Source organism: Ursus arctos, unplaced genomic scaffold, assembly GCF_023065955.2.
Source record: "Ursus arctos isolate Adak ecotype North America unplaced genomic scaffold, UrsArc2.0 scaffold_1, whole genome shotgun sequence".
NCBI classification, from domain to species: Eukaryota; Metazoa; Chordata; class Mammalia; order Carnivora; family Ursidae; genus Ursus; species Ursus arctos.
Genome location: NW_026622763.1, coordinates 61,802,528 through 61,828,556, shown reverse-complemented (window position 1 = coordinate 61,828,556; position 26,029 = coordinate 61,802,528). Strand labels below are relative to the sequence as shown.

The following is a 26,029-nucleotide window of genomic DNA, read 5'->3' as shown; positions in this document are numbered from 1 at the left end:
CCCAAACTTTTACTTTAGGGGGTCTGTAATAAGATCTAAACTGACAACAAGGCTGTTGGCTACGTACTTAAAACTATGTATTCTCTCAACCCTAGAAGTCAGCTTTGTTAGCAATAAAGCTGACATACTGATGGCCAGTTGGCTGACTCTCATCTGGTTCTGAATTCAGTAGGGGAGATAGATGCTATTTATTGATTCCCTAAAATCTCAAAATTGAAAGGTAAATCTCAAGCCACAAGTGCAGTCGTAAAAGCCTATTGAAAAACACTTGTCCAGGCTGCCTAGGTGGCTCTGTCAGTTAAGCGTCTGCCTTTGGCTCAAGTCATGAATTCAGGGTCCTAGGATCGAGCCCAGGCTCCCTGTTCAGTGGAGTCTGCTTCTACTTCTCCCTTGCCCCACCCCTGCTCATGCACTCTTGCTCTCTCTCTCAAATACATAAAATCTTGAAAGAAAGAAAGAAAGAAAGAAAGAAAGAAAGAAAGAAAGAAAGAAAGAAAGAAAGAGAAAGAAAGAAAGGGAAAGAAAGGGAAAGAAAGAAAGAAAGAAAGAAAGAAAGAAAGAAAGAAAGAAAGAAAGAAAGAAAGAAAGAAAAATGAAAACATTTGGCCAATGTGTAGGCAGAAAAATTATGTCATCCACTAGTGTGTAAAAGAGTGAAGAAGAGGTCTCTAATGAAGAGAAATCCCACATAGCACTATCTCTCTCATTTTTCACATAAGATAGACATAATTGGCACATATTTATCTGCCTCTTTCATTATGCCATAATATCTTAAAGGGCCAGAGCAGATTATCAGCAGAGTCCATGGGTCAGAAATTTGGCAAGTGTTTAAGAACCACATACAGAAGGGTTTCAGCTCAAGGTGGAAAAGCTTATAAAACTCTAGGCTATAACAATTTGATGAATTATTACACAATGAACGGAGAGTTCTCTGCCATGGAAGAACAGAGACTGGGCAACCATTTCATAGGATTGAGATAAAGGAATAAACCAGGAGATGGGTGGCTGGCTTTTAATCTTCCTTCCAAGAATGGTCTCTTATAATTTTTTAATGATCAATTCTTTCTCTTTCTAGGTTAATGACAATCTTAACTTCATTTCTCTTTCAATTAATTTAGTCATTCAATTCTAATATTTTGGGAAAGGTAGAGATTTGTTTGTTAATTCTGACATAAAAATCAAATATCAGCAGGTATAGTGTACAAAGCAGAATTAAATTTCCTTAAGAAAGCTGAGGATGAGAATAATTATACTAACTACATTATCATTTTGCAGAGAAAAAGGAAAACCAGACCTCATCAAAGTGACAAGGCTCTCTAGAGCAGCACTCAAAATATTTGGTTAAATCCATTTTTTTTCTGTAATTCAGAGATTCTTTGCTTATTAATATATACATTTCAAAGCAAAAGCACAAATGCAGTTATCTTCAGGTTTCTGTCTCCCTGAAGATAACTGTTTAAAATTGGAAAAATCTGATCACTTCATCTGACAGTGGTAATTACCCTACAGAAGGAGGGAGACACTGGTACATAGCCTCTAGACCACCACTATATATATGTAGATTCTTTAAAAATACATGGAGTAAAATCATCATTGCATGTGGATGATGTCTTATCAGAATCTTCTCAGGTATTTGAATAAAAATTAACAAGGTAGTGAAGCCCCTTTAAGACACAAAATTTGAATTTACAAATGCATATTCTTCCTGCTTTTTCTCTTCCTTTCTTTCTAAAAAGGAGACTTTTCAGATTTTCCTCAATAAAGTATAAAGACGTGCACACAGAGAACTGAAAATTCCACTCCATGATTGTGTCAAAGAACTTTCTATAAAATTCTACATGAAATGAACTTAGGAGAGTTAAAATATTTCCTATTTCTCTTGTTATCCGAATACAGATTCAAACAATTACCAAGAATATTAAAATTCAATTTTATGGCTTGGTACTAAGATTGACAAAAATATAAAATCTTATAAAAATTTTAAAGTATTATTATTATTATTATGTTCATAATTATTGAAAAGTTTAGACTGAACAAGTTATGCTGGGTCACAGAGCTAAATAGTGGAGAGAAATAATAGACTATGTGTATTATGTGCCAAAAATATTAAAGCTAAAAGTTTAAAAATGTAATCATAACAGTGAAAATTAATTTAAAAGTTAAAACAAATGAGGGGCTCTCCTAGCAATATCTGTTTAATTTTTTCCAGCTTTAATGAGGAATAACTAACAAAATTCTATATATTTAAAACATAAAAGGTGATGATTTAATATACATATACACTGTAAAATGATTACCAAGATCAAGTTAATTAACATATCTATCACCTCACATAGTTATTGAGGGTGGTGGTTAAGAATGCTTAAAATATACTCTTAGCAAATATCAAGTATACAATATGATATTAACTACAATCCTCAAGCTATACATTAGATCGTCAGAACTCATTCATCTTGCCTATACCTCCCCATTAACTCCTACCACTCAGCCTCTGGCAACCACCATTCTACTCTCTGTTTCTGTAAGATCGGCTTTTTAAAAAATATTCCACATAAAAGGGATAACATATAGTATCTGTCTTTGGTTTGTTTCACTTTTGATAATAGGCACTCTAACAGATATGAGGTGGTTTCTCATCATGGTTTTGATTTACATTTCCCTGATGATTAGTGATGTTGAATACCTTTCCATGTACCTATTTATCATGTGTATTCAGACAGGAAAATATCTATTTAGATACTCAGGACTGCTGCCCCTTGTATGAGGGGCAGTTTTTTGTTTTGTTTTGTTTTGTTTTGTTTTTGCTCTTGGATTGTTTCAATTCCTTATATTTTTGATATTAACCCCTCATCAAATATATGGTTTGCAAATATTTTCTAGTATTCAAGTTCAAAAGAAAGATCTCAAATATGCAACTTATCTTATACCTCAAGAAAATATAAAAACAAGAATAAATCAAGCCCAAAGATTGGAGCAGAAATAATTGAAATGGAAACTAAAAGGGCAATAGAAAAACAAATAAAACTAACGTATTCATCCACTTATATAACAAGTATTTAGTGAGCATACGCTGTGCCTTGGAACCATCATAGACACTGGGAAAACAATGAAGGGTAAGATAGATATATTTCCACTACCCTTTAAAAAGTAGTTAGAGACAAGAGATTAATGAGCAAGTATAATCAATTATGATGTAAAGAAGAAGGAGATGACAAAGAAAGAAGACTCAATGCAGAGCACTACAGACACACCGAAACGAGCCTAGTAAGGACAGTGGTACTAACATCCTAGCTGAGACTACGGATATAATTTAGGCAAAGATGAGCAAGAAAGAAAGGAAGCATCTGTAAAGTCCCAAAAGCGAGAGAGAGTATAGCAATACCTATGGAACTTGAAAAGTTTTGAGAACAGAGTGAAGAGATGCTAGAAATGTGGAAGGATTAGATCATTAGTAGTCCTATACAATATCATACAGAACTTGGATTGTAAAGATTACATTATAATCCACTGAAGAGATTAAGCCAGGCAAATGTCATCATCACAGCTGTGCTAATAAAATCACTCTGGCTACAAAGTGGCGAAATGTTTGGAAAAGGAAACTACTAGATAAGATTTTCACTTTTGAAGCTACTTAGGCAAACATTGATACTGAGATTACACAATGGGGGGGACTATAGAGCTATTTATGAGATAGTACTGAGGGTTGACGGAGTTAATAATTACACTAAAGGTACCATTACTTAATATCAGTTCAACAATAACTATGTGTTATGCACTGTTTTGAGACAGATAAATTAGAACTGTAATTGGATGAGGAGAGGGAGAATCTTAACAAATTTGATTTAAAAATATTTAGAGATAAAACAGCCAGATATAAGTTATGGCCCTGATTTGATCAAACCAATACCAAAGGATATATTCACAACTGGGGAAATGTGAATATAGACTGGGTATTTTAAAAAAAACTTAACATGTTAACAGTGGAGATCATTATCTGAAAAGGGTAGGCTGTGAAAAAAGCAGATATAAATGTGACCTTTTTAATAAACAGTACACATATATTTATGTAGATATATAGATAAGATCTAGAAGAATATAACTACAAGTGTTAACAGTGGTCATCTATAAGTTGTGGCAACATATTTTCACTTCATTTTACTATTTGGTCCATTTTCTAAGTGGTGTTTCCATAATATACCAAAATTAGTTTTGTAATTTTAAAAATATTAAAAATAAATAATAGAAAGCCAGAACTATAACTTTAGAAGACAGCATGTGGGCTCAGGGCCAATTATATACTAATTCTACTCTATATCAATACTTCCATAGAGGTACCCAAGGGAGGTACATGCCCAGGTAAATAATCAGTACAGCAATGTATTCACTTTATTATAATTAGTGTTTCTGGCTTAATGTCCCCAAAGCAATACTCTACCATAGTGTTGCAGGTTGGGATCCCTAAGAAGCAGCCTCTGAGACAGAGATCACATTGAAGAGATTTGTTAGGGTATCCCCTCAGGAATAAGACTAGGGGAAGCAACAAAAAAAGGAAGGAAAGAGAAAGAGAAGGAAAGAAGGAGGATTGGGCAGATGAAGAACTTGACTGTGATTCATTCTCAGGTTAAGACAACTAACCATATGGAGAATTTTAAAGATGTGGCAACCTCTCAGAGCTGTCCTGAGTTGAGTGGAGAGAGCCAAGTCATTATAACCCTACACTGATTATCCACTGCAAATGGGCCATCCCGGGAAGCAGGCATGATATTGAGCAAAGCTGAATCAATGACCCAAGGGGGCTAATAGCTGAGGGTCTGCCGGCAATACTCCCAGGAAATGGAGTAATAACTCCTTGATTTCTAAAGGAAGACACAGGCAATCCATCACAGTGCTCATACAAGAGGACACTTGAAGCACTACCCTAACCTAAGTGGACTCCTGAGCACTAATTACAACCCTGAAATTAAGAATATACAAATGTGCAACGTGAAAGCAATATCCAGAGTGCCAAAGAACAGAATGCTGAGCAAGACAGAATGCATTTGCCCTAGTGCCCATTCCATGACACATAAGAGAACAGGAGTTCAGCTTGGCCCCCCCAAAAATAAGATACAGAATCAATTTACTACTCTTGCTGCTTAGATGGAAGACAGAGATGAAAGACTATGCCCAGTGCACATTAAACTCTATCCCTTTTGAAAGTTCTATTTCCTAAACAATCGAGCTCAATCTGTCTGTACTTGCCCTTGATCATAACTCATTCATGGAAGTAAAGAAAGCTCTTTTGGGAGCAGAAAGGGGAGGCACTGTGAAAAAAACATTACCTTTTCAAGTCAATGTTTAAATTCTACGGGGCTTTGTGATTAACTGGATGAAGGGGTAAGGAAAAGAGGAATCTCAAAGATAACATCAATATTTTTAACTGAAAAAAATGCAAATCAAAGAGGACATGAAAGATTTTTCAACCGGTGGTTTAGAATAATTAGCTATCCCAAACTTGTGGGAAAGATGGAGGAGCAGGAAGATCCTAAGCTCACCTTGTCCCACGGATACAATTAGATAACAGCCACAACAGTGTAAATAACCCAGAAAATGACCCAAAGACTGGCAGAACTGATTCTCCATAGCTAAATATAGAGAAGAGGCAACAACAACAAAGGGCAGAGATATGGTCCAGAGTTAAATGGACCCATGGGACGATCCACAGGAGGGAGAGAAGCTGTGGGTGTGGAGAGGGATGAGAAATAGACTCACACCAAGCAACCCAGGCATGTGGAACCCACAAGGAAAGATAAATCCCCATAACATTAGGCTTTGAAAACCAGAGTTCTTACAATCACCAGGGTTTAACACCTGGAACTTTAAAAATCAGTGGGCTTAGCTCTGGGACAGCCAGGAGGGTGTCTCCCTTAAAGAGATAGCACAATACCCAGCCCCAATGAAATAAGAGCATAGAAGTAGCAGTTTGAAAAATGCCTGATGTACACAGGAAGATTTATTTACAAATCTCACAGCCTGTGCTAGAGGGGCAGGGACAGACACAGAAAGTTTGACAAAATGAGGAAACAGAGGAATATGTCCCAAATGAAAGAACAGGACAAAATCATAGCAAGAGAGCTAAATGGAACAAAACTAAGTAATACAGCTGATTAAGAATGTAAAGAAATTCTTTAAATATAAAGATACTCTTTATCCATAAAGATACTCTCTGGACTTGAGAAAAGATTGGAAGACCTCAGTGAGACTCTCAACAAAGAGAAAGAAAACATAAAAAAGGACCAATCAGAGATGAAGACTCATTAACTGAAATTAAAAATACACTAGATGGAATAAATAGTACACTAGAGAAAGCAGAAGAACAGATCAGCAACCTGGAGAACAGAGTAATGGAAAGCAATCAAGCTAAACAGGTAAGAGTAAAAAACACAATACAAAATGAGAATAGACTTAGGGAACTTGATACCATCAAGCATAATAACATTTGCATTATAAGGATACCAAAAGGAGAAGAGAAAAGAAGGGGGCAGAAAATTTATTTGAAGAAATTCCTGAATATGGGGAAGGAAACAGATATCCAGATCCAAAAGGCACAGAGAGTCCCCAACAAAAGAAACCCAAGGAGATCCACACCAAGCCACATAGTAATTAAAACGGCAAAAATTAGTGACAAAGAGAATTTTAAAAGCAACAAGAAAAGAGAAAATAGCTACATATAAGGGAAACCCCATAAGGCCAGCAGCTAATTTTAAGCAGAAACTGGCCTTTTGCAGGCCAGAAGGGAATGGCATGATATATTCAAAGCACTAGGGGAAAAAAACCTCCAGCTAAGAATGCTTTAGCTAGCAGGCCACCATTCAGAATGGAAGGAGAGATAAAAAGTTTCCCAGACAAAAGGAAGTTCAAAGAATTCATGACCACTAAACCAGCCCTACAAGAAATGTTAAATGGGACTTTTTGAGCGGGGAAAAAAAAAAACCATAAGCAGGAATAAGTAGAAAGCACAAAAGCTGTAAAATTAGGTACATCAATAAAAATCAGTCAAGGGATTCACAACATAAAAGGATGTATACTATGACACCATATACCTAAAACGTGGCAGGGAGAGGAGTAAAGAATGGGCTCAAACTTAAGCACTATCAACTTCACATAGACTGCTATATGCATAATATATTATACATAAACCGAATAGTAACTACAAATCAAAAACCAGTAACAGATATGCAAAAAATAAAGAGAATGGAATCCAAGTATATCACTAAAGAAAGCCAGCAAACCATGACAGAAGAGAGCAAGAGAAGACAGGAACAGAGAAGTACAAAAACATCCATAAAACAAGTAAGAAAATGAAAATAAGGACATAGCTACCAATTATATAAGTGGAATAAGTGTTCCAATCAAAAGATGTAGGGTAACAGAATGGATAGAAAAGCAAGACCCACCTATATGCTTCCTACAAGAGACTCATTTATTTCAGACCTAAAAACACACGCAGATTGAAAATGAAGGAATGGAAAAGCATTTATCATGCAAATGCAAGAGAAAAGAAAGTTGTGGTAGCAATATTTACATCAGACAAAATAGACTTTAAAACAAAGACGGTAACAAGAGACAAGGAAGGACATTATATAATCAGCCAGGGAAAAATCCAACAAAAAGATATAACAATTATAAATATGTATGCTACCCAACATAAGAGTATCCAACTATATAAAGCAGCTAATAACAAACATAAAGAAAGTAATTGATAGTAATATAATCATAGTAGGAGACTTTAATACCCCAATTACATCAATGGATAGATCATCCAAACAGAAAATCAACAATGAAACACTGGCTTTGAATGATACATTGGACCAGATGGACCTAACAGGTATATTTAGAACATTCCATCCTAAAACAGCAGAGTACACATTCATTTTGAGTGCACATCAAATATTCTCCAGAATAGATACCATATTAGGCCACAAAATAAGTCTCAAAAAATTCAAAAAGATTGAAGTCATTCCATGCATGTTTTCTGACCACAACATTAAGAAACTAGAAACTAATCTCAAGAAAAAGTCTGGAAAGAACACAAATACATGGAGGTTAAATAACATGCTACTAAAGAATGAATGGGTCAACCAAAAAATCAAAGAGGAAATTTAAAAGAAAATACACAGAGACAAATGGTAATGAAAAAAACAATGGTCTAACATCTCTGGGAGGCAGCTAAAGCTGTTCTATGAGGGAAGTTTATAGCAATAAAGGCCTACCTCAAGAAGCAGGAAAAATCGCAAATAAACAATTAAGCCTTACATCTACATAAGCTAGAAAAAAAAACAGACAAAACCCAAAACCAGTAGACAGAAGGTAACAATAAGAGCAGAAATAAAGGAAATAGAATCGAAAAACACAATAGAACAGATCAATGAAACTAGCAGATGGTTCTTTGAAAAGATCAACAAAATTGGTAAACCTTTAGTCAGATTGTCAAAAGAAAAAAAAAAGGACTCAAATGAACAAAATCAGGAAAGGAAGAGAAGAAACAGCAAACGACACCACAGAAATACAAAAGGTTATAAGAGTATTATAAAAAAATATATGCCAACAGACTGGACAACTGAGAAGAAATGGATAAATTCCCTACAAACATCTAACCTCCCAAAACGGAATCAGCAAGAAATAGAAAATTTGAACAGACTGATTACCACCAATGAAATTGAATCAGATATCAAAAAACTCCCAAGTTGGGCTGGATCAGTCAGGTGGGCATATGCCTTCGGCTAGGGTCATGATCCCAGGGTCCTGGCATGGAGTCCTGCCTCGAGCTCTTTGCTCAGCAGGGAGCCTGCTTCTCCCTCTGCCTTTCACTCCTCCTGCTTGTGCTTGTTCTCTTTCACTCTCCCTCTCTGACAAATCAATAATCTTAAAAAAACAAAACAAAACAAAACAAAACAAAACCTCCCAACAAACAAAGGTCCAGGACCAGAGAGCTTCACAGGTGAAATCTATCAAATGTTTAAAGAGGAGTTAATACCTATTCTTCTCAAACTATTCTAAAAAAATAGAAGAGAAAGGAACACTTCCAAATTCCTTCTATGAGGCCAGGATTACACTGATATCAAAACCAGATAAAGACACTACCAAAAAAAGAGAACCACAACCCAATATCTCTGATGAACACTGATGCAAAAATCCTCAACATAACATTAGCAAACCAATCCAACTATACATAAAAAAAATCACTCAACATAAACAAGTGGGATTTATTCCTGGGATGCAAGGCTGTTTTGATATTTGCAAATCAATCAATATGATACAGACCATCAACAAAAGAAAGGATAAAAATCATACAATCATTTCAATAAATGGAGAAAAAGCATTTGTGAAGTACAACATCCATTCATGGTAAAAACCCTCAAAAACATTTGGGTTAGAGGGAACATACCTCAACATAATAAAGGTCATATATGACAAACAACGGATACATCATACTCAAGGGTGAAAAACTAAGAGCTTTTCCCCTACGATCAGGAATAAGACAAGGATGTTCACAATTTTATTCTACATAGTCCTATCCACAGGTATAATAAAAGGCATCTAAATTGTAAGGAAGAAGGAAAACTTTCACTATTTGCAGATGACATGATACTATACATAGAAATCACTAAAGACTCCACCAAAAAAACTCCAGAACTGATAAATGAATTCAGTAAGGTTGCAAGATACAAAAATCAATATACAGAAATCCTTTGCATTTCTATGCACTAATAATGAAGCAGAAAGAAAACTTAAGAAAACAATCCCATTCACTATTACACAAAAAATAATAAAATACCTAGGAATAAACGTAATCAGGGAGATACGTGAAAGACCTGTACTCTGAAAATGATAAAACGCGGATGAACGAGATTGAGAACACAAACAAATGGAAACGTATTTGATGCTGATGAATTGGAAGACCCAATATTGTTAAAATGTCCATACTACCCAAAGCAATCTATAGATTTAAAGCAATCTCTACCAAAATGCCAAAAGCATTTCTCACAGAACTGGAAGAAATACTCCTACAATTTGTATGGAACCACAAAAGACTCTGAATAGCCAAAGCAACCTTGAAAAAGAAAAGCAAAGCTGGAAGCTATAGTCATCAAAACAGTATGGCACTGGCAAAAAAAAAAATAGACACATAGATTAAGAGAACAGGGCAGAAAACCCAGAAATGAACCCACAAGTATATGGCCAATTAATCTTCAATGAAGCTGGAAAGAATATCCAATGGAAAAAGACAGTCTCTTCAACAAATGGTGTTGGGAGAACTGGACAGCAAAAACATCCAAAGGAATGAAACTGGACCACTTGCTTATACCGCACTCAAAAATAAACTTAAAATGGATTAAAGACCTAAATGTAAGACCTGAAAGCATGAAAATCCTACAAGAGATCACAGGTAGTAATTTCTCTGACATTGGCCTTAGCAACATTTTCTAGATGTATCTCCTGAGACAAGGGAAACAAAAGAAAAACTAAACTATTGGGACTACATCAAAATAAAAAGCTTCCACACAGCAAAGGAAACAATCAACAAAATTTTAGGACAAACTACCGAATAGGAGAAAATGTTTACAAATGACATAACAGATAAGGGGTTAGTATCCACAGTACATCAAGAACTTATACAACTCAACAGCAAAAAAAAAAAAACAAAAAAAACCCCACAAATAACCCAATTAAAAGTGGGCAGAAGACATGAACAGACATTTATCCAAAGAAGATATCCAGATGGCCAACAGACACATGAAAAGATGTTCAGCATCACTCATCATCAGAGAAATACAAATCAAAGCCTCAATGAGATATCACCTCACACCTGTCAGAATGGCTAAAATCAAAAACACAATGAGCAAGTGTGGGTGAGAATGTGGAGAAAAAGGAACCCTCATGTACCACTGGTGGGAATACAAATTGGTGTAGCCACTGTGGAAAATAATATGGAGGTTTCTCAAAAAATTAAAAATAGAATTACTATTTGACCCAGTCATTAAACTACTGGGTACTTACCCAAAGAAAATAAAAACACAAATTCAGAAAGATATATACACCCCTATTTTTACTGCAGCATTATTTATAATAGCCAAATTATAGAAGCAGCCCTATTGTCCACTGATAGATAAATGGATTAAGAAGAAGTGAAAAGAAGTGGTGTGTATGTATAAATATCACACACACACACACACACACACACACACACACACACACACACTGGAATATTACTCAGCCATAAAAAGAATGAAATCTTGCCATTTGCAACAACATGGATGGATATGGAGAGTCTAATGCTAAGTGAAGTACATCAGCCAGAGACAGATAAATACCGTATGATTTCACTCATACATGGAATTTAAAAAACCAGACAAAGAAAAAAATGAAAAAAAAAACAAATTAAAGGACTCCTAACTGTAGCAAAGAAATTGATGATTACCAGAGGGAGGTAGGTGGGGGAATGGGTGAAATAGGTGAAAAGGATTAAGAATAAACTTACCGTGATGTATACACATGCCACCAAATATGGTATAGAATTGCTGAATCACTACGTTGTACACTTGAAACTAAGGTAACATTGTATATTAACTACACTGGTAGTAAAATAAAAAGCTAATTAAAAAAAAGATTTAAAAAAGAATAATTAGCTATCCCTTTGGAAACAAAATTAAAGTAAATCCCTGTCTCATATCATACAAATTAATTTCATGTAAAGTTAAATACCTAAACACTAAAAAATCCCTGTCTCATATCATACAAATTAATTTCATGTAAAGTTAAATACCTAAACACTAAAAATTTAAAGATTTGAGAAATCTCTCTCTCTCTCTCTCTCTCTCTCTCTCTCTCTCTCTCTCACACACACACACACACACACACACACTGCCACAAACATACTCCAAATGCCTACAAATGACAGGGAAAAAAGTAAAGCTAAATAGATGCATAAATATCCTGAAAGTGAGAAAAATTATGTTCAGTTAAACAAAAAACATGTGCAGAGTTGCCTGATAAGAGACAGGATGTCCAGTTAAATATGAATTTCAGATAAAAAACAAATGCCTGTTTGGTATAAGCAAGTTCCTTGGAATATTTAGGACATACCTACACAAAAGAATTACCGTTAGTATTTAATATTTAGTATACTTAACAATTTAATCTTTATAGTATATTTGCTAAATCTGGCAATCAAAAAGAGGGATTAAAGAAAAAAGAAAATAAGATTGGATAAAACTTCCTAGGGGCACCAATGCAGTGGGACTCATATAAAAGGTATTATCTATACCACCATGTTGTGTTCTTGAGAGATATTTGCTAGGGAAAGGAAAGTAACCCAGAAGTAACTTCCAGGGACTGTGGAGGTACAACAACAAGAGTATACAGATGATTGTCTTTTATCTCATCCCTCACTCCTCAGGCTTTGTCAAGTAAGTTGACTGTATGCCTTAAGACAACAGCTGGGGAGGTAGGAGGTGGGTAACAGAGGCAAGGTTACACAAAACTGCTGCACACCTTTCATTCTCATTTAAGAAAGAGAGCACTGGGATGCATGGGTGGCTCAATTGGTTAAGCTGCTGCCTTCATGATCTCAGTGTCCTGGGATTGAGCCCCACATCATTGGGATCCCAGCTCAGCGGGGAGTCTGCCTGCCCCTCTCCCTCTGACTCTCTCCTTGTTCATGTGTGCTCTCTCTCTTATTAAACAAAATCTTAAAAAAGAAGAGAAGAGAAGAGAAGAGAAGAGAAGAGAAGAGAAAAGAAAAGAAAAGAAAAGAAAAGAAAAGAAAAGAAAAGAAAAGAAAAAAGGAATGGAGCACACCATGCTACTAAAAGTCCGCCTCATTTATCTCCACAAACAACAGTGACAAAGATACGGGGTGAAAATCTAATAAGAAATCTTAAATACAACTAGAGCCCCAAATCAAAAATCTGAAAATATTTACAGAAATTCAGGACCATTGGGGGAAAACAATTCAAGAAGCAGAACTGGTACTTGTGGGGCAAAGATTTAACATAGAAGTAGAAACAAAAAGCTACATTAGCATAATTATTTTTCTGAGATAGATGTGAAAAAAATGAATTTAAAAATGTCAATCAATTAGAAATCATAGTATTAAGAAAGTAATCACTGAAATTAAAGAAAAGACAACCATCTATTAATAGAATAAACAGCAGCAGGACCAAAGCCAAAGAGAGGAACAAAGCCAAAGTATTCTCTGAGAATGAAAAACAACAGAAGAGATGGAAAGAACAAAGGAGAGTTAAGAATTACGAAGAACATACCTGAAAGTCCCTAAAGATATCCAAGAGAAAGTCCAAAGGAGAAAATAGGGAGAATGAATAAAAGTCAATAATAAAAAAATAATCATAAAAAAATTTCCTGCATCTGATGACAGACAAAAGTGCCTGGACTGACAGTTCATTCTAAGAGCTAACACACAAATACATACAAATATATGCACACATACGCACATGCATGAAGAAAAATATGCTCCCTCCCAGAATTTTATACTTAGCCAAAATGACATTCAAGGGATAGAGCAAAATAAAACATCATTCACAGATCTCTTCTGAAAAACCACTATTGGACATAACCTATCAAGTGAAAAAATGAATTCAAGAGACAGCGTAAAATGCACATCAAATAATAAAATATAAGAACAAGTTTTGATTGTCAATTTTTAATATCAGTCTATAAATAAAGTTTCAGGTGATAAACATGGGATCAAAACATGCAAAGCTGTTTTCTCATATTTGCAGAAGAGGATGAATATAAACATTGGTTAATTCTAATTTGTTGAGGAAAAATGTTAATTAAGTATGTTAACCATTTTAGTACAAGCAACAAAAAACTAGATGGAAAATATTTAACTTCAGAACATCTAGAGAGAAAGAATGCATAACTTCTAACCCATGCGGAAAACAAAAAGTAAATCCAATAAAGGGCAAGAAAGGAAAACAGTAAATACGTACGGACATAATTCACTTATTTTGAAAGTGTAAACAGAAATCCAGCCATGTACTAGAAGTGTATTAAAAAATAAATGACACATTATAGCAGATGCTGTTGATATTCCCACTTCCTCTACTTTGGACCACCGCTAAGTTTTCTTGCTGATGTGGACAGTTCTCACATCGGATGGACTCTTTCCCTTATCTAGTGCCTGGATCTTTCTCCTCTGCCCCCACCGTTTTTCTCCAGCACCACTGGAGCTTACCCAGACTACCATCAGGGAAGTCCCAAAATGCAGAGGATTTCACATTTCCAGGGATGACCTTCAAAAATGTGGGACTGGATTTTACAGATTAATATGCCTGACTTTTTATTCCCCTGTGGGATGATTCTGAGGTTCCTCACAGGTTTACCAGTAGGACTGAGCTCCTGTTGCTCACAATGGTAAACTACTCCTTAATACATCCTTTAATGAATTCTTCTCTTTCCCTGTGTGAGTTAGCTCATACACTGCCTGGGCTCCCTGGGATCACTTCCCAAACAAACTTCTCAGCACTTCCCAAACAAACTCCCTGTCTTGGGGTCTGCTTTGAGAGGAACCCAAAATGAGACAGTTGTTAACAGAACTGGGGTGATGATAACCTCTCATGTAATCTAACATCCCAATTACCAAGACTTTCTCTGGTAGTGGGTTGGGGTGAGGTACAGGGGGATGGAGATGAACTGACTTAAAAGGAGGAGAAGTAATTACAAAGATTGTGGAGTTCAGGGAGTGGCTTCAGAAGCACTGTAGAAGAGAACAACAGACTCAAGTGAGCCAATTACAGATTCAGGGCACAGTGTTGAAAGCCAAAAAGCCCTAAGGGTAATATCTAAAGAACTCTTGCCTTCTATAATAACAGGGCAGTTTTGCTGAAAACAGATACAGCATTTCATTTCAAGGCGGTAGTGCTACAGAAGAGACAGACTGAAGAGGCTCTGAACACACAGCCCAGAAGCTCTCCTATACAGAATCCAGGGCCTGATAGGAATGGTGGTAGAATCTGAGATCTGGTGATATTTGGGTGCATGTGCCTAAGACAATTAAATCTTCAGATTCCCCTGAAAACTCCAGGCTAGCAGAACCAACCTGCTCCCTGTTCTTTAGTACTGTTTCTGCTGTTGCAAATAGATGACAAAATGACATGCCTTGGACAAATCTCTCATGAAATGATACTCATCCTCCTTAATACATTTCCCGGTCTAGATCAAGAGTTAGAGACAAGGCTTGGCTTGGCTCAGTTAGCATAGCTGAACAGAATGGAGTCCTGATATGTTTAAAAAAAAAAAAAAAAGGCTATAGGAACTGACTTGTAAATTTCAGCAGGGCCTGGGGGAACACATAAGGGAGCTTATCTTGAAGGTTAGAACAGAGGTAAAGAATAAATACTCAGTGGGAGTTTGTTGATATGTGAACTCTCTCCCAAGACCCAGAATATCATGTTCCACTAAGGTCACATGAAACCAATCTTAGTATGCTTTCAGGATGGCTCTTTCAAACTCAGACACAAAGATATTCCCCAGCAAATTAGGTGGTGATGCCCCAAATGCTTTGGTAGAGGATTGCTAAACGGATCAGAAGGCCCAAGAAGGTGGGCATGTGAAAAAGAATTTACTATGTGAGACCAGAGAATCCACTGTGAAGAAAGAAAGCAGGGAGCAAGAAGGCAAGAAAGAGAACAAGCAAATGTTCTCAAGGAAGGAGGAAAGCAATACAGAACAGTGCCCAGAAGAACATCATAGATGCTCAAAAAACATGTGGTGACAAACTGATTAAATGAATAACTTACAACCCAAAATATCAGTAGAAAAAATGTCATATGTTTTGAACAGCATAATTAACAAGCTTGATTTTTATTATATGAAATCATGTGCTTGTTTTTTTCTAACGTTTTCTCTTAAAACGGGTAGCATACTAACAGTATTAACCATTTATTGGACTACAGAAGAAATCTCAACAAATCCAAAGTTGCTAAATTATACTGGCCTCACTCCCTGATTACAATGCAATACATTTAGAAAATGAAGACTAAAAGAAAGCTCCACTGATGCCCAAATCTTGTGTCTAGAAATCAACAATATATTACTAAATCACACGGGCGATAATGAGGACATCAAAATAAAATTACAAAGAATGTAGAACTGAATAAACTATGTATGAAAAACTACCTAAAGTTTCAGAATAGAATCTTGTGGTATTGAATATATTTGTTAAAGAAGAAATAAGTGAGATTATGTTTTTAAATAAAAAAAAAGAAAAAAGTTAGAAATATAACAACCCAAAAGGAAATAGGAAAAAAAGAAGTAACATAAATAAGTCAGTAGAATGGAAGAAGAAACATAAATGTAAAAATCAAATAGCTATCTTTTTTGGAGGGGACGTAGAATACCTATATAATAGCTAAAACTTCAGCAGGTACTATCAAGAAGGAGAATGCACAATTATAAATATTAATAAAGGCATGTAAAATTAGATATGGTTAAAATAATATATGGGGACATTAAGAATACTGTTGTTAACTCTAGAAATTACTGATAGGACTCCTAATCAGGTTTCTCGCAAATTCCCTTCCCATAGGTGCCCTCACGCATTTGGGGCAAAGAGCATTTAGTTTCCTTACTCTATGTAGGCCTCCCTTTCAAGTATTAAGAACTATTGGGTAAAGCAGAGAAAAACAGATGCTCCTCCATTGACTTCCCATATCCAGAAGGTAATACACAATTCATTCAGATTTACTGACAACCATCTCCACGGAATCTTGTCCTTGCCCCACACAGCAATGGTCTCCCTTGAAAAATTTCTCCATAATGCAATATAACCAGCATTACCCCTTAACATAGCTCCCATGACAACTCAGTCTGGAACCAATGGCATATGAGCAAAGGTTATATTGTCACTCGCATTTTCTTATTCCACAGTGTTTGCTCACGATTAATAATAATAGCTACTTAGAAGTATTCTTTGGTCTGAGCAAGATAAATATTTTTGGTAAATGTGGTCGGAAACTAATACATCAGAAATCGATCAAGAAATTCTGCTAACTTGGCTTATTAACAACTTTAAAATTCTCCTAGAGTCTTTTATTCTTTCGTCAGAGTTTTTTCAAGGACTTCTTTTGGTGCATATATGGCATAATCTAGGTTATAACTATATTACTTTCTTTAAAAGTATGCAGGAAACTAGTCCCTGGCCCAGGGTAAAGAAGTTCATTTTTTTCTAAGAACACTGTTGCTAATTCTAAGAATATTACCTTAGCTTTGTCCTCTAGTATTTTACTTCTGTCTTGTTTATAAGTTCATGTAAATGGTTAATAACACCCTATATTGCTCTCTCCTGATGGAATTATTGTGCTTATTTAAGGTGTCTGCTCACAGTGAATTATTTTTACAGCATGTTTGGTATTGCTTCCTAGGATGAATTGAATTTTGAAATCTGCAGAATTTTCTCAAAGCCTCAAGTCAAATATTAGGATAAATTTTTAACTAAAATATTTTAGATGAACTAAGAAAGCAAAATACCAAAGTCTAAAGCAATATTTATTTATCACATAGTTAAACCCATAGTCTAACAATGATTCTCTGGGTTTTGCTGCCTTTTGAATGAATCTAAGTTTTCTACATGAACATGTATTGTGTTTTTCAGAATATTGAGAAAAATAATTTAAAATATTTCACGTTTTAAGTGTTTCTTCCTCCTATAATTTTAAGAACCTTATTCTGTAACCATAGGTATTCATGAGGACAGTTCAACTCAGAAAACATGAACAAATAATAATTACAATAAAATCATAAAATTTGCAGAGACAAAACGAACCACTGAAATAATTTTTTTTCTTCCACCTTTCAGAGGAGGAAACTGAGATTTAGAAAGTTTAGTGACTTATTTCATTATACAGCTCTAATTAGTGGGAAATTTGAGAATCTAGCCTCCTGAGTCTCATATAAGGTTCTGTCCATTATCCTCATGAATGGTTTATGTTTCCTAATTGTTTTTGCCCCATCATTCCCATCAGATAATGAGTTTTTAAAGACAGAACAAAGTCTCTTCTTAGTTTTATTATAATTCCCTATACAGCAGTAACCTGAACACTAAAAATTCAATGCATGTCAATTTACTAAATATCTGTGATCCTGAAGAAAACAAAATGTTTTTTAAAGAGGTAGAGCACATAAAGACAAGAGAAGTGGTAGTAGTATAGTTCAGAATTGACTGCAATCAATTCAATATAAAAAAATTTTACAGAACTATTTCTTAGATATTAAAAGCAATCACTTAAAAGTAAAACTTCTCCATAAATCATTAAGCATGGAGACAAAAAAAGATAGGGCAATTAACATAAGCCAAAAATGGTCTCCATAGTGGGAATCCTGATGAGCATTAGGGATTTCTTGTTTTCCAAATCCATTGCTTTTATATAAAAAAGATGTCCAGAGAGGTCAGTTTGCCCCATAATTTCCAGATAGAATTCATTTGCATCTACATTTCATACTTGTTTATATTAAATACCTGCCTAAGGTATACATAAATCTCCCAAGTTTACATTATTGATGAATAAAAAGTACAGGCAGAAGTAAGGTCCATCTGGTAGCATTTGTATTGAAGCAAGGCTTTAAAAAACATACTTGACAGTATGAAGATCTTTCTCTTAGCTATATCACACTACATAGAACAGAGATTTGACAAACCATTTTTTTGCATCAATCCTGCATCAAATCTCAAACATCAAATCTAAGATCTGGGAATTAATAAACTCTATCTAACTTGGCCAGTAGGAAGTAATAAACTACAGCTATATAACTGTGAAATATGCCTTACCTATGGCACGGAAATTTTAATTACAAATATGGAGAGTATTTTTACTTTTTCTTTTCTTTTGTTCACATTATTTTAACAAAAAAACAAAAAAAAATTCTCATATTCCTTGCAAGTTAGAGGCACCAGGGTTCTAATAGATGTCACTAAAGGTCTAAACAGAATCTTTGGCCAAGAGAGGCCTAGTATGGTAAGAAGCCTCCTGATTCTCACTGCCTATTCAAGTAGAGCCCTTCAAGTAAACCCCAAAGATGACTTCTGGAAAATCCAAATTTCTTTGTTTTGTTTGTTTGTTTGTTTGTTTTGTTTTAATATTTATTTATTCATTTTAGGGGGTGAGGGGCAGAGAGAGAGACAAAATTCTCAAGCAGACTCCCCACTGAGCACAGAGCCAGATGAAGGGTCTAATCTCAGGACCCTGAGATCGTGACTTGAGCCAAAATCAAGAGCTGGATGCTTAACCCTCGCAATCTAACTTTCTAATTAAAATCACTGAAGGGTTTTATGTTTCATTTTTGGCCCAGTGACTTCTCCCCGTCAAAATAGTAATCAATTATAAATAAACAGTTTGGCCAATTAGATAATGAGCTTTCTGAAGAAAACACACCTGCTGCTTCATGCCTTAAAAATAGATTTCAGGGGTGCCTGGGTGGCTCAGTTGGATAAATGGCTGGCTCTTGATTTCAGCTCAGGTCAAGATCTCAGGGTCCCAGAATCGAAACCTGCATTGGACTCTGCACTCAGCAGGGAGTCTGCTTGAGATTTCTCCCACTGCCCCTCCCCCGCCCTCCCTCTCTCTCCCCGCCAAAATAAAACAAATATATATTAAAAAAAAATAATAGGGGCACCTGGATGACCCAGTTGGTTAAAGCATCTGCCTTCAGCTCAGGTCATGATCCTGGAATCGGGCCCCTCATCGAGCTCTCTGCTTCTCCCTCTCCCTCTGTCTGCCACTCCCCCTGCTTGTACTCTCCCTTTCTCTCTCTCAAATAAATATAAAAATATAATATATTTCAGAGATGACAATTAGGTAGACACAGAAAAATAAACAAATATTTTAAAAACAAAATTTTACCTTCACATGAACTGCTTAACTTAACTAGGTTTTAATTGCACAAAATTAAAATGAAAATTTCATATTTAATGATCAATTGAATCATATTAAAGAATTATATAGAAGCACCATATTTAGCTAATGACATTTATTTATTATGTCTCATCCCTCTGGTGATGAAATAACAGAAACAGAGTTTGAGCACCATCTTAAAACACCACCATCAGAACTAATGAAGTCACTAAGTATTGTCCCTGATTATTTCAAGTGAAATCTAGACTGTGCCAAAACAGAAATAGGGACTTGATGCTTAGATCAAAAATGGGCTTCTGGGGGCACCTGAGTGGCACAGCGGTTAAGCGTCTGCCTTCGGCTCAGGGCGTGATCCCGGCGTTATGGGATCGAGCCCCACGTCAGGCTCCTCCACTATGAGCCTGCTTCTTCCTCTCCCACTCCCCCTGCTTGTGTTCCCTCTCTCGCTGGCTGTCTCTATCTCTGTCAAATAAATAAATAAAATCTTTAAAAAAATAAATAAAAACAAATCAGTTGTAAAAAAAAAAAAATGGGCTTCTGCTCCCAAAGGTAAGGCAGATCTTGGGAATGATTCTCAATTCTAACCCATTTTCCTGGGCCTAATAAAAGTTCTACTTCTCATGAATTTAACATTCCTCACCAAACATTATGGATTCTTCCTCCCTGATCAGTGTAAGTGAATCAGAAATAGATTCATTAACAAATATTATGGCTTGGACTGCATTTATCTCTCACTGAACGGGTAATGGAATTATTTCTTTTACTTCATTACTTTCAACTTAGAAAATCATAGGTTTGATTTGAAGTAAAAAGGTATATTCTAGTTCTATATCATTTTAGCTAAAAGATCCAAGGACCTAATAGTGACCTCACTAAATCTGGTTGTTGTGAATATTGTCCAAATGATCAATTTGAAGTAACAGGCATAATTAATTTTTCCGATTGCAGAATTAATACATGTTCATGATAGAAAACTAAAAAATGTATAGAATAGGAAAAAAAATGTAAATAAAAAATAACAGAAACAGTCCAAACCTCAAAATCCTGCAAATGATAGTGGCTGCAAACACTGTCAGCCCACTTCTTTTCAACTTCTTCTAAGCACTTACATTTTCAGTGAGACAAACTCACAGACCAGTTATCATATGTCATCACTTCTGCTGACATTTCTGCTTTTAACTTCTGTGAAGTTATAAGAAACACTATATTTCTTTTATGGTATACTTGGATTAATTTATACTACAGAAGAAACTTCATGTCTCCATTTTTATTGAAATCTTCCAAAGAGATTATTATTAGATTGTGTGTGAGAGTGTGTGTGTGAGTGTGTGTGTGTGTGTGTGTGTGTGTGTGTAATTTAAATCACAGTTACTAAAGCTTCCAATGCAGCTCTTAGGAGGACAGCTCTAAAGAATGAAGTTTCCTCTGGATTGTTTTATGCACCATCTCATTCATCTGCTTCCAAAAGAGGGTTAGTGATGGATAAGGGAGATAAAATGGCCAATGAGCCCATACTAGCACTCAAGTCCTTCTACTTCAGAGAGCTTTCTATACAATACTAGAACTTAAGCTCTTGAGAAAAGCATCCAGAAGTTTCCATCTTTATAACCAACTACATAACAGAAGTTTAGCAAGTTTTGTGTTTTATGAAATTAATCGTATACAAGATAGCATCCAGCTTACTCAGTGGCACAAATCAAACTGCATATACCACAACTAAGGAAGCAGAATGCTGTTTGACTTATTGCCTACAAAAATACAATTTCTTGTCCAAAAAAATCTCATAATAGGTTAATATACAGTGTTTAATAGCTTGATATCAATACAAACAGGATGCCCTATTTCAGCTTAACATAAAATCACTCTTACTGGACTTCACCACAGTGTCTTATCATCAATGAATCCAAAAGAATATTACCTTAAAAAGTGGTATTAAGTGCATTATTGTATTGGGGCTCCTGGGTGGCTCAGTCAGTTAAGTATCTTACTCTTGATTTTGGCTCAGGTCATGATCTCAGAGTTGTGGGATCAAGCCCCGTGTTGGGTTCCATGCTTAGTGATTCTTAAGATTAATCTTAAGATTCTCTCTCTTCCTCTCCCTCTGCCTCTCCTCCCCCCACTCACACTCCCTCTCTCCCTCAGAAAAAGCTAAAGCAAAAACAAAAACCAAAACACATTACTGTAGTTATGATAAGGCTTCAGTTGAGTATATTGTCTATCACATCACAAAGCATCTTTTTTTAATTTACGCATTGTCCAGAAGATTTCATAAAAGAAATGTATTTCAAGTTTCAGTTGCAGAAATACCTGTCTTCTCATTAACAGTAGGTTAAATTTGTCTTGCTAACAACATAATTTATACTTTTATCTTGCTTTAAGTAAAATAGGGCTAAATGTGTGGCCTACCTCTGATAACTATGTAAGACCTATGATATGCATTTCTACCTGTGTTCTTTCAATCACTGCTTTTGTTGTCTTCCTAACCTTATTTTTCCTTTACCTAATTTCCCAACTGTTTAAACCATTTTCATGGGACCCATATTTCAGGCAGCTTCAACTCCTTTGTTAAACAAATAAGTATAAATTAGTAATGTTTATATTATCAGACAATGTTTTTAAAGGAAACTTTGTTCCTATATTATCTATTTTTATCTAAATCCTTTAACAATATGCGTGTATGTGCATGTGTGAATTTTAATACTCATTCCGTTTGTACAGGAATAAAGACACACTTAAAACAATTTTAATAGCATTTTCCTTATCTGCAATTTCTACTGAATCAGGCAACAAGAAAAATGTTAAAAGTCCTTTTATTTTTCTTTTAACTCAAATACTCATAAGGATTTTTTTCAAGCATATGTAAGAAAAAAGATAAATAAAAAGATTTCTAAAGGGGATACAAATTAATAAACCATAAGAACTTCCACTAATCCAGTATAAAAATTAGTTCTTAAGAAATCTCTTGGTAATCCACTTTCAAACCTCTCCAGTTTGTTTAATAATGATTCAAGTTTGCATTGGTCCCAGAGTAAGTCTGCTCTCTGTACCATGATTTCAGTGTTTAACTTATAATTAAGTACTTAAAATGTTTGAGAATATACTTATCAAGGCATCAACACATTGCGTAAATTTTTTCTCTCTCAGATGAATATTATAAATGTGTCAGCATAAGCCATAGAGTTACACAATGCATTATGCATAGTGAGTTGGTCAGCATTATCTTCACTCTGTTCTGCTTAGGAGACAAAGTTGAGATTACGTAAATTAAACCACTTTGTCATGTTTTGATTCCCTTACTCAGTTCTATCTGCCTAGGAATGTAACTACCTCTGCAAAAGTAAAATCAAGGACAGATTTTGCTCTATGGATATATAAGCATTCATAAAAATATAAAGGCAATATTCCATTTATTTAGGAAAGCATGGTATTTAAAGTGAAACTAATATAAGCAATATGGCGGAGCTTATAGCATTTTAAAGACAGAAATATCTTCAGAAGTGCTTTAATTTGGCCCCCTTATTTTGTAATTGATGCTGTTAGCCAACAACCCAGGTGATTTTCTCCAAAGTCATAAAGCATAGAATTAGGCTAGAATGCAGGCCCTCTAATGGCCCAAATCTGTAGGTAAATTATCAGTCCCTCTTTGAGAAAAATGTTTTATAACTTTCAATCACAGAAAATATTTGCTATATAATCACATTTATATATTTCCTCAAAAAATTATTATAAATATTCAGCATCTTATAGTTACAAAGAAAGTAATTTTACAACTTGAGACAGTGGTTTGTATTTGAATCATTTTTCACACCTAATTAGTGGCCCTTGTGAACTTTCCATTGTTATAAGAAACTTCAAAAACTCAAATTACACTGGGAGGTCAGAGGACGGTGGCAATTAATTATAGAAAAAATATTCAAAGAAATAATCAATGTTGGCTCAGATGAGCAGGAAATGCTTCTGGAAGCAATATCACAATTGCTGCCCAAGGATAACCCCAAGTCCAGTTCAAACTTATACTGGCTGGTGATGGTGGTACTGGAAAAACTACATTTGTGAAACATCATCTGACTGGTGAATTTGAGAAGTATGTAGCTGTTGGGTGTTGAGGTCCATTCCCTCGTGTTCTATTCCAACAGAGGACCTACTAAGTTCAATGTATGGGATATGGCTGGTCAGGAGGAATTGGGTAGGCTGAGAGATGGTACCACATCCAAGCCCAGTGTGCCATTATAGGGTTTGATGTAACAGCAAGGGTAACTTACAAGAATGTGTACAACTGACCTAGAGATCTGAGTATGTGAAAACATCACCACTGTGCTGTGTGGCAACAAAGTAGACAGTAAGGACAGGAAAGTTAAGGCCAAATCTCTTGTCTTCCACCAAAAGAAGAACCTTCAGTACTAGGACATTTCTGCCAAAAGTAACTACAACTTTGAAAAGCCCTTCCTCTCTCTTGCTAGAAAACTATTTGGAGAACCTAACTTGGAGTTTGTTGCCATGACTGCTCTTGCCCTACCAGAGGTTGTCTGGACCCAGCTGTGGCAACACAGTATGAACACAATCTAGACGTTGCTCAGACAAATGCTCTCCCAGATGAGGATGATGACCTATAAGAAAGTGCAGCTGGAGCCCAGTGTCAGAAGTCTAGATTTATAGGCAACTGTCCTGTGATGTCGGTGGTACACCATGTTGGCCACTTTATTATACAGCTAAACAGAACATGTGCTTAATCTTTGGGATACTGAAGGAGATGAATGGGCTTTGGAGTGAATGTGGCAGTTTAAAAAGCACCTCCGTTTCTCGGACCTGCGTATTTAGCTATTCTGAAATGTAGTAGTCACCTTCCTTAATTTCAAATATAAGACTACTATAGTCACATCACAATATCCAGTGGTGAAATCTTGTTTGTTACTGTCATTCCCATTCCTTTTCATTTAGAATCAGGATAAAGTTGTATTTCAAAAAAAGAAAAAAATCAACTTTGTAGGAAATTCCTTTCTAGTTGTGTGCATCCTCATTTTTTATTATAAGCATCTGCTTTATAATGTTTTACTAGATACAAGTGGTAACTACATAAAATGTAGATACTAATATTAACTGATCAGGAAATCATTTGGTAACAAAAGGACAGAAAAAAACAACAAAATCAATTGACCAGAATTATGAATTTCTTGACTCATATAACTTGAAAGTCTAGGAGTATTTTCAGGCATGTCTGGATACAAAGGAAAAAATAATGATGCAAGGACTCTACGCTTTTGCCATTACATTTTCTGTATTGCTGTGCCTGGTTAAATTCTCAACTCCCCTCCACACAATGAAAAGATGGCTTCCTACACTTCTCAACTTACGTACCATCCTAACACCAATCCCAGTGGGGCAAGTGGAGGATGCTTTCTTTCCAATAGCTTCAACAAAAGCCCTAGAATATAGTCTCCAGGGCTGTGACTGAATCACCTTCTCACCTCTGAATGTATCATTGGGATACAATGTTTTGATTGCCCAAGCCTTGGTTACATGGCCACAGGATTTGAATCAATCTCACTCAAAACACACAGAATACAAATGGGGAATAATAGTTTTGCCAGAAGATATGAAAATAAGTGCTGGGCATGCCAAAAACTGACAGATGTCCTCCAGTGCACTGGTTAAGCAGAGAAAGAAGTTTCAGGTCTCTCTCCTTTATCTTCCAGTTTATCCCTAGAAATAACTGTTATGGATTATTTTCTAGTACATTAACAGGAGCACATTCAAATAGTAGGTAGAATCACAGAGTGGTACTAAATTTTACATGAACAAGGTCCTCTCTCCAACTCCCTCTCTGACTCTGTCTGTGGGACAGAACTAGTAATACGTGGCAGAAAGTTAAGGAAGACCCTGATTTCTCAGGATTTCTAATAATGTTTCTCTATTCCATTTCTCCTGTGCCACCTTAAATCATGGTAAGAGCCAAGCAAAGGTTTTGATGTTGTAGTGGAGGGGGAGTTTGGAAAAAGAGAGAGCAATCTTTATCATAGAGTTAGGAATGAAGCTTTTAAACCTAACTAGCTTAAGAAAAAAGTGTGCTCTGTGGGTTCCAGCCCCATCCTGGATTACTGCTATCCGCTCTCCACTCT

General features: G+C 35.6%; 1 pseudogene; it reads left to right on the top strand.

Moving 5' to 3' along the window:
- LOC113248166 (GTP-binding nuclear protein Ran-like) overlaps positions 1-24,526 on the top strand; it is a 29,538-nt pseudogene extending 5,012 nt beyond the window's left edge.
- Positions 24,527-26,029: the final 1,503 nt, after the last annotated feature.